Source organism: Monomorium pharaonis, chromosome 3, assembly GCF_013373865.1.
Source record: "Monomorium pharaonis isolate MP-MQ-018 chromosome 3, ASM1337386v2, whole genome shotgun sequence".
Classification (NCBI taxonomy): domain Eukaryota; kingdom Metazoa; phylum Arthropoda; class Insecta; order Hymenoptera; family Formicidae; genus Monomorium; species Monomorium pharaonis.
The window spans coordinates 7,074,952-7,083,447 of NC_050469.1; the positions used below are offsets into that span (position 1 = coordinate 7,074,952).

Genomic DNA, 8,496 nt, shown 5'->3' on the forward strand with positions numbered 1-8,496 from the left:
TTGTGATTTTCGCAGGCAAGCGCCACCGATGCAAATTGCATTTTGAATAACGCTGACACCGTGGACGCGGCCCAGTTCGTCGACCGATAAACGCGAACTTCTGCACCCTTTACGCCACCCCCGTATCATCCCTACGAACTCTATCATCTGTCCTTTTATTATTCTGACTCTCTTTCTCTTTTTTTCTCTCCCCCTTTCCTCTCTGTCTTCTCTGTCTTTCCATTTCTCTCTCGTTTTCTCATTGCTTTCCAACTGTAACCGATGCGGTATACGACATATCCACACTTTTTTCCACCACACGGGCGGCTTTTGTAACGCTTTTAGTTACACCGCCGGATTTACTCGCAGCTGACGGGATTATCTTTTTAATTCTCTACACGTGCACCGCAAAACCGACGCGCGCTGATAAATCGCTATTAGAGGAGAATTGCCGATGTGCGGCTTTTACCATTTTCGCGAGTTTTTTCGTTGTGACGCGCGATTAAAAATTTACATCGATTACCTTTGCTATTTATCCAAAAGATTTTGTATTAGAGCTATTTTTACGTGATATACATTGGGAATGTACTGTGAAGTTATCAGCGATCGCGGATCTTAACAAATATTATTTTTTGTATACGAACGTAATATAAAACGGATTAGCACATTGTTATATTAATACTAATAAAAAGTCGCGAGTGGGATTACTCTTTAGTTAATTTCGTAAATTTTATGTTAAATATCAAGCCGGCTTCTCGAGCTCAAGTTCGTACATCATATTCATACTCTAATAAACTCGGTCTGTGAGATCTAACCGTGAGCTCTGCCAGCTTAGTTAATGTCATATGAAATATGTCCCTCAGACGTTGTTTCTAATGAAATGCGTTAGGAATGAATATCCGGCGGAATATAATAATCTTCAACTTTTATTATTTTTACTTTAAATTACAAAAAATATTTTATCTTATTTGAAATTAATAATTTTGATTGTGCGTAAGTAGCCGTGAAAATTAAGGGTATATTTTCTTAGACAACCAGGATTCGAAGCTTTATCTTTTACCATCGAATCGCGCTTTTGCAATTATTTAAATCTAGGGAGTGCATCTGTCAAGGTTAACAATACTTAGTAATAACAATCCGTTTCAACTTATTCAGTTTTATTTTATATTTCCGTGGCTCCGCCGCAGTGGTACATAATATTCCTCTTACTTACTGCACCATCGCATCGCGAAAGTGCCAATGGTTGACAAAGAAATATTTGAACATCCGCACGAATCCCTCTCAGAAGTCCTGTAATTGTGCGCTTTGAAGTTCTCGACAAACACACCTTTGCGAAATGTGCGGCCTCCAAATCGCGTTTTAAACGTAGCAGCGAGAAACTTCGTCCAGGTGTAACACGTCCGAGCTTTCAACGCGTGGGAAGAGAGAGGGAGAGAGAAGCACGGTGGGCGATCGCGAAAGCACATTTCGTTGACTCCGCAAACATTTTCCCTCGCGCGCGGACGTGTTTTTGTATTTTTCCGACGACCCTTCCTTTTTCGTCGAGAAAAGAGCACTCTGCGACTCGTCGCTTATTCCTGTGTTCTTAGGAAACATCCATCTGCGACCGCATCCTACTACCTTGCGTCTTCAATTAGCTATATTTCGGTTCGAATATTGCAATAAAGTCGTTATTGCTCGTAAAAACGACTCGCGTCGTCAAGAGGTAAATTGCGAATTGGTACATCTTTTAATTAAATATTTCCATTACTATCTTTATATATATATTATTATAATTACATTGCAGTTATTACTTTTTATTTCAATATCTTTTATTTCAACTATTTTCTCCAGCTTATTTCCTCTGATAGTTTGTCAGTGACAGACATTCCGATTTCCGGTATTATCAAATAATCTGTTTGTAATATTGTTCATGTCAATAAAATATGCCATTAATCTTTTATTATTTTACCTATAGTACATCTGACGGAAACAAATATTAATTTTTGCAAGTCAATGAAGATATAATAATTCAATTAGCTTTTAACGGATTTGCAAAAATTAATATTCGCGTAATTTTGTTTTATAAAGTATTATTTATTATTTGCCCCCCTCCCCTCTTTCTCTTTGTAAGAGCAAATTGTTTTCAAGAATTGCGGGGTTTTGAAAAATGATACGTATCATCGAGAAATAGAATCGTTGAAATCGTAAGTTTTCCGATATGAAGCGTGGGGGATTGGTTCTCGGATACTAACGCGGTGGCAGACGGGGAACACTTTCAATTCATTCAGTTGGAATACTATGTCATCGATTTGTCGACAACAGATATATTCCCGCTTTCAACATTACACGAGCCATTTGTTGGAAATACTGTCCATCTCGTAAATGCGAACACAAAGCGCATTAATTTTTACTATATGTGAAAAATTTAAAATTATCAAGTTTAAAATCATTGAATTTTATTCTTTCACTCGGAAGAAAAAAATTATGCTGCAGCAGACTTTTTTTAGATTATTAGAATGGCATTTTAGTGAAAGTAGTTTAAAGAGGAATACTTTTTGTTTCATAATGTTTATTATGGAAGGTTCCTTTGTCCCCGCGCATGCTAATATTAATTTTCAGTACTATGCGTCTCGTCTTCCCTGTACGTGCATAAGAATGTCATATTACAGCTAGAAAAGGTATGCGGTGCAGTATAATTTTGCGCTTTGCGATCTGTCGTTATGCGCTTGAAAATATCAAGATATTTTACTACGTTAATTTTATATATATAGTTATTTTTTCTCCCTGCAAAGATATTTAGATAATTGAACACGTGAGGTATATTCTGCAATTTGTTTACATTAGAATTCCACGTGAATAATTAAATTTTTGGCCCGTTAATTCCGTTAGCTTCTTCCAGACCTTTCACGTTTCGATTGACATTTGCAGAGCTCAACATGCGCGCCGCACTTAGCGTTACACGCGTTAGACGCGTTACAGGGCAAAGCGTACCATTTGTACGTGACCGAGCTCTCGTTAACGAACATTACTCCGACCCCGGGTGCTAGATGCAGGCTAAAATTGACCCACACTGTGGTCCGTGGATGCAAAAGGGTACAGTTCGAGGTTTAGGGTCACGACTCGGCACGGCACGGCACGGCGCCACTGCCACCGATCGTCCACTGCAGCGACGCAGGGTTCAACGCACCCCCCTTTGTTCTTCGAGCTGTTTTAAACAAATTAGCGGGAACTTTGACGGACACGGAGAAACACACGGGCGGCAAGTGATTATCGCGATTAAATGTTTCCGCATACATTGCGGGACATGCGCGGCCGCACGTATATCTACGCGTGTGTATCTTCGCCACATATAGTTGCATACGCGACGTATGTTCACGTGCGTTTGTCGGCATCACGAACGGATCTACGAGAACTTTGATTTTACGCCGCGAGTCACGCGACTGTCAAACAAACTCTGGTGCGAAAGTTGCTTTTCAAATTCTTTCCCTTTCTTTGTGCTCTAAGTTGCAATCAGTGTATCATATCACTGATTTGCAGTGGTATACTTGTAGCTGTGATAATTAGTGACTACCTATTCATTGTCTTTTAGTGATTTTCACTTTAGAATTAGTGTATAATCACTGAAAGATGAGTGTATTAATTTCATTGATTGATAAGCTATTAAGTATATTATTGAAAATCCGTGTATTTTTACTGATTTCATTGATTTTTGATTGATTGTAATTTAAAGAGTGTCATTCGTTGGCATCTTGAGCAACGAGCAAAATTATTCGCGAAGATTATTATTTATTTATATTTTGGATGACAATCGATCGAGTTCAATGTATGTCTCAAGCCAAGCGCAATTTCACGTGAAAACACTGTCGCAGTAGCGGATACAATTCGCTGCTATTCATGTACTAAAGGACCTAGTTAAAGTTCCTTCGTGGATACGCTTGGCTCGTCCTTCAGTGATTCTTGTTTTGTTTTAACTTGAGGAAGCTCAATTTGCAAATTCTAGTTTTAATCAAGACCAGCGGAACGTAATGGCCAGTAAAAGGTAAAAACCTCTCAAAGTTAAATCGGTGTTCCAGTCTTTCGCGACAGCGGCGACTCGTAAACCCTGCAAAACAGGAAGGTAGACTACGAACAATAGACGTATACTAAGAAACAAGATGTCAAGTTGTAACATTCAGACTGCGACGTCAAACGAAAGATACACACCGGCGCAACTGCAAGTTGCGTCTAGTTTAGGTTCAAAAATTTACCTTTAGTTAATTTAAATTTTATGAAAAAAGAAAACAAACAGCGGGTACTCAACCTTGCAAAAATTTTTTTGCTACTTTATGCATACATAAAAAAGTAAATTACCTTATACTTTTGTTTCTCTAGGAAATTAATGCAAATAGATGCAAAAATATGGGAGAAAGTTGAGTGCACATATTCGGGGAAAGGTTTAGCCGTTAAGAATTCTCTCGCAGATACAGATTTTATCTCTTTTTCTTTTTAAATGTGTTCTCACCCGAAAGAAGGGACTGCTGTCGCTGTACATGAAAGCCCCCGAGCGTAGACGTTTCCCTTAGACGTAAAGAATTCCGGACGAGATTCTATCGTTAGCCGGCGATCTATCATCAATTCAGGCGGGATGCAGGCCGCTTCCTAGCCAAACGCATAAACATTCCGATGTAGCGACGTGAAAGAGGAAACCGAAGTGCGACTCGTCGCACGACGTGTCAGGCGTGTTGCTGGAAAGACTCCCGGCGGATTCGAAACGGGATTCAATTTCCCGAAAGGCGATCCTCGTTCCGCCGCCGAGTCTCGCAACTCTCGCGCGCTATCGGCTTGACGGGCGAGCGCGAGGAGGAAACTGAGAATGTAGCTCTAAGAGAATGCAGGGTGTGGGATGCTGAGTAGACGGGCGACAGAAAGAATACGGCGAACGTAAGTGTGTGTATCTGTGTGTGTGTGTGTGTGTGTGAGCGAGATGGAATGCGAGGAGATAGTGCCGGAAGTTCGTCCTGAATCCACGAATCGCAATGCGGGACCGCGTCTCTCGGCCGGCGCCGGAAGTCTTTTAGAAGTTTGATTAAACTTCGACCGCGCGGGACGCGTGCTCGTGAAACATTGGTCGTTTCAGATTGTAGAGAGCCGAAGACAGATAAAAGACACTGCGCGCCACGAATTAGGACATGAATTTTGAAATTCGATTGAAACGTCCGGCGAAATGAGGCGGCTTTATTCACTGAGGGTTGAAAGCTTTTATGGGAGAAAAGTATCGGAGGGGGACGAGAAAATTGTGACTCGGGATTTTTTTCTCAAATGCCTGAAATATTTTAACGGTTTCATACTTTTCCGTCAGTCTGCATAAGAATTCAGACATCTCATTTTTCTGTTTAAGAATTGCCTCTTTTTTCAATGAGCGTGTTTTCGGAATTAATTCTAAAACCTCTAATTCTTATTCAAGGTCTTAAACTTATGGCTAGCGTGATTCTCCTCGTGATTCTCCATTACGATAAGATTCTTCCTTCGTTACACTCGCGTAATCTATTATGCCATTAAGCGGATCGTGATACGACCGACGTCGTGCTTTCTGTGTGAAACTGGCTGTGCTTAAATCGAAACTCCTTTGGTCACCTTCTAATGAAAGACGGGCTTGTCGGAGATAAGGCCGAACGACGATGTGAAGGTGGAACCGGGAGATCCCGAGGATCCCGGACAGAAATCGAGACACCGAGGATGTAGGAATGGAATTCTAATAAGTTGCGAGACAGCACACAGTCCGCGTGCAATGTTAACCGAGTTTAATGGGAAAACATGGAAGAAAAGGATAATCTGTAGTTTCTCAACTATTTCTCTGTTCAAGTTTCCCGTGAGAACGTTCGCGCGATATTGGATGTTATCCCAGATGCACTAACTCCAGGATCAAATACGACAAATGGGAAAAGTTAAGATTAACGAGCCGAAACAAATGTTCATATGAAATAATGATAATATCTTCGCGCGCGTAGAAAATATGAGTACGCGAAATGTGACGAAAAAAAGCTGCGCGACCTTTTTCATATTTCCCTCGTCTCGTTATACTTCTTGTTGATCATTTATTTGTTCCTCATATTTTGATTAGAAATGGTAAAAAAAAAAGAAATAAAACTTTCGCCACATCATTAACATTAGGGTGAAAGATTTTACGCAAATTACACGCGCTAAATTACTTTAATCTTTTGAAAATCCATTAAGAAACTTTCCTTAAAAGAGTATACATAACTCATTTATTTTTGCACTTTAGCTTCCTGATATTCTTATTGCTCTAAAATAATTCAATCAGATAACAGCCTTATCTTTGTAATTCGCGTTTCATCGCGTGATTTTGTTACGGACAACGTTTCTGTATGCGCGGTAGGGAAGGAGTTGGAGATATGAATTTTCGAGGTTGAATCTGAGAGCACGGGAGTTGCCTGTGAGTGTATCTAAAAATCTAGGAAACGAGATTGCGCGAGGGGAGAAAGCGCCGAGGAAGTATCTGGAATTTAAATGCGAAGTATAAAGCGAAATGAGTTTTACATGAGGCGATGAAGTCGCTGCTGATGAAATGGACACTCTTTCGCCGCAAGTCCCGCCCGAGGCGAAATATATCAAAAACGGAAAGATAAACCGCATTCCGTTTCTACCCAGCGTAAAAAAAAAATATATTGCGCGATAATATATTATTTATGTCACCGTATTATATTACAAATCTACTTTAGTTCTTACTTTTTCTTTTTGTTTCTTCGCTACGTTTTATATTATAATAGGCAATAACAGGTGACGATATGATCTTTTCTCGTTTGTTACGGACCTCGGGAAGGAGTTTTAATAACGCGGGAAGAAGATAAACGTTTATTTTGTTTGTTTAAAGAAAAATCTGCAAATCCGGACTTATCAGCCGCACGAAAAGTCGCCTTAGTGCCAACGCCCGGTGATTTAAAAGTCAAACATAAAGCCGAATGAGTTTCCTGCGAGCCGGCAAAGTCGTTCCTGATGTAATGGACACTTTCTGACAGTACTAAACGGGAATAGTAGCTACACTCGTTTCCGCGGAAACGAGAAATGTAAAGTACGAGGATACCCCGTCTACTTGTGTCGCCGGTATGAACAATATGGCGTTGTTTGATGAAATAATCAGTCTATCCTTTAGCACGGTCTCTCACTGCGAAGAGATAAATTATTAGCTATTATTAACGGACGAAAAAGAAGTGCAAGAGATGTTATAAAAAATAATTGAAATTCGTGTTTTTATCGCGACGTAGAAGATTCATGACATGAATTTTTAAGCTTACTCGAGTTTGCTCGAGGGAAAATTTTAAAGGGGCTTAAAAAAAAGTATAGAGGACGGTGTAAATGCATCTTTGTGCACACGTGTGTACTACGTTTTAATCGAGATAATAGAGTACGGGAGTGTGCACGCACGGCGATTTATCTTCTTTCTCTAATGCTTGTTTATTCCGGCAACAATCAACGAAACTTCGAGGCAACACAATCTACGGAGGAGTGGACGGAAAACTGGAGTGAACGATTTGAAAGTCCGACGTAAGGTGGAATGACTTTTACGTGGAGAAAAGTCTAGCATGGTTCTGCTCTCTGCTAGCACCTGTTGGCATACAAATCCCATAAACTAGATTTTCCGTTCGCAAACAAGTGGGAGCACTTAAGTAATTGCTACATTCTTCTCCAGCGAGTTTCTACGGAACAACCGCATCTTTTATTTTCAGTCCTCGTTTGTCCTGAATTCGTTAAGATTTCTCACTCGTAAAAATTTACTGCCGTGGGGGCTGCTCTTACTCAGAGTATTGAGTTGAGAAAGAACACATAGTTCTTTCTCAACTCGTTTGATAGTGTCGTTCTACGTATAGACCAAAATACATAAAGTTCATTCTAACTGAATGTTACTTTTTTACATTCGCTTGTCGTTTCTGTCTTCGCCAATTTTTTTTAAGAGAAAAATACATGAAACATATACCATAAGCTGTATACGCAGAATGAAATACAGCGATATGAAAAAGCACTTAAAAGAATTTAAATCTTAAAAAGAATTTAAATCTTAAGTTTATAAAAATGATGAAATGTGATAAAAAATATGTGAGGAAATCTAGTTCAATTCTTTGTTATTTCTTCGCGTATACAAAAATAAAAGTATAGGAATACATTTTGAGAATAATGAATATAATTTTACTGTCTAAAATCAAATTACCGAAAGACAGAAAATAGTCTCTGCTCACAATTATGAATGTAGCCCTACAAATCAGTAAGATTTCAGATTTAGAGAGTAAGTCTTTAAAATTTAGAATTATATATTTAAAATTTAGTATTTAGGAGAAAAATGAAATATAAAAAATAAAAATACACACTTAAGATGTGTATTTACGATTGAACATTCCTTTTTTATTCTTGTTACACCAGCCCACGTAGAAAAATTAAAATGGTCCAATATTAGGACTGTACGATTTGCCGTCGTGACGATACTTGTCACCAGTATTGTGCCAGTACAAATTTTACACTGGAGTAACCGTCATGCCGTGTCTA

General features: G+C 39.2%; 1 protein-coding gene across 4 annotated transcripts in view; it reads left to right on the plus strand.

Annotated features, from left to right (window-relative positions):
• The window catches only part of LOC105838812 (hemicentin-1), a 165,989-nt gene that overhangs the window by 7,043 nt on the left and 150,450 nt on the right, over window positions 1-8,496 (plus strand). The gene's annotated exons all lie outside the window — the stretch shown is intronic.